The following is a 1,643-nucleotide window of genomic DNA, read 5'->3' as shown; positions in this document are numbered from 1 at the left end:
TTGTGTGTGTGTGTGTGTGTGTGTGTGTGTGTGCCTGGCAGTGTGCGTGTGTGCGCACTGCAATCAGCGGAGCCGCAGGCCTCCTGGCCCCTGGGTCAGTACTTCATTGACATTTCCAAAAATACTGAATATTGAAAACTTCCTAAGCAAATACTCTCAAGGTTTTATTATTATTATTATTTGCATAACTAATTCACTTCATTGTACTAATGGGGTGGTCATAATAATCTGGCCACTCAGTGTAAATGCCTTGGCAATCAAGGCTTAAGTTAGGCACTTGCATTAACAAAAGAAGACAAAAAAAATCAATTGTCAGGGTTTAAATATACCTACCATGAGTCAGGTTCTAAGTAGTACCTATTAAGGGACACAGTATTGGTAAAGTTCTGAAAAGTTTCAAAATACTAAAAGTTTTAAACAATTGGCATAATACAAATTAATGTGTATTTACTCATGAAAGCCCTTTTCTTGGATCCTAGAATGAAGAAGCCAAATGACCCACAGAGCCACAGCCATCTCTCAGCCCACATGTTACGTTAGTGAGAAATAAACCTTTGTTTCTGTAAACCACTGAGCTTTTGGGGTCGTCTGTTACCACAGCTTAACTAGGGAAAGCTAACCAATACAGCAGCCATATTTTTCATTATGAAAACTAGAGAAAGATAAAAAGCTATTTCCATTAAGGGTTATTTAATGAAGTTCTTGTACAAACACTATTGACAACTTGAGAAATAATGAGACAAAAACTAGCTGTAAGAGCCATTGAGAAAACAAAACACTACAACACAGGGGTAGTCTGGAAGGTTATAAAGAAAACGTTCCCTGACCGGTTTGACTCAGCGTATAGTGTCGGCCTGCGGACTGGAGGGTCCCAGGTTCGATTCCAGTCAAGGGCATGTTCCTTGGTTGTGGGCACATCCTCATTGATGTTTCTAACCCTCTATCCCTCTCTGTAAAAAATCAATAAAATATATATATTTTTAAAAAAGAAGACGTGATGCCTGAATGGCATCTACTATAGACTTCGAAGATTAATATTTTTATATATCCAAAGTAAACCAGACAACGATTTATGTCAAGTTTTACATTTCACAAAGCAATTTTACAATCACCTCAATGTACAGATTAGGAACCAGAGGCCCAAGATAGTACAGGGACCTGGACTCCCAGGTTCTTTGATTCCATAGACTCTTCTTTCTCCCACATCACGCTTGATAATTAATGCAAACCAGTTTTTAATCAGGATAAAATTTGGGGTGGAAAGGCCCGGATAATCCTGACAAGCATAACAGCCCCACCTACCCAGCGCCCCCAGAAGACATCCTCACCCATTCACCCACATCGCCGCCCACCACCGAAGCGCGGGGGTGGAGGGCGACAGGAGCCTACGTCAGCGGCGCGCTTCCCCTCCTCCATTCTTGTCCTCCACCCTTCCCGAAAGGCCAAGCGGCCGGCAGAGGAACCCAGAGGCGGACCAACCTGATTGGGCTGTCCTGCGACACGTGACCCTCACAAGTACTGGGATTTGGCTAGGCGCAGCCGGAAGCGCCCCGCAAAAGAGGGGTTTGCTTTGGGGGGGAGGGGCGCTAGGAGCCTGGGGGCGGAGCTTGAGCGCTAGCCGCGGCCCCAGTTCTGCCGGCCGT

The 1,643-nt window shown here is 44.8% G+C and overlaps 1 long non-coding RNA gene across 1 annotated transcript; it reads right to left on the bottom strand.

The window, feature by feature from the left end:
• Nucleotides 1-1,027: 1,027 nt before the first annotated feature.
• On the bottom strand, nt 1,028-1,637 carry LOC107184031. Its single transcript, XR_001514844.1, has 2 exons — nt 1,480-1,637; nt 1,028-1,210 (listed from the first exon to the last, which is right to left on the bottom strand). It is a non-coding gene; the product is annotated as an uncharacterized LOC107184031 (long non-coding RNA).
• Nucleotides 1,638-1,643: the final 6 nt, after the last annotated feature.

Source organism: Myotis davidii, unplaced genomic scaffold, assembly GCF_000327345.1.
Source record: "Myotis davidii unplaced genomic scaffold, ASM32734v1 scaffold120, whole genome shotgun sequence".
NCBI lineage: Eukaryota > Metazoa > Chordata > Mammalia > Chiroptera > Vespertilionidae > Myotis > Myotis davidii.
The sequence above is the reverse complement of the archived record's forward strand: the minus strand, read 5'-3'. Positions and strand labels throughout refer to the sequence as shown.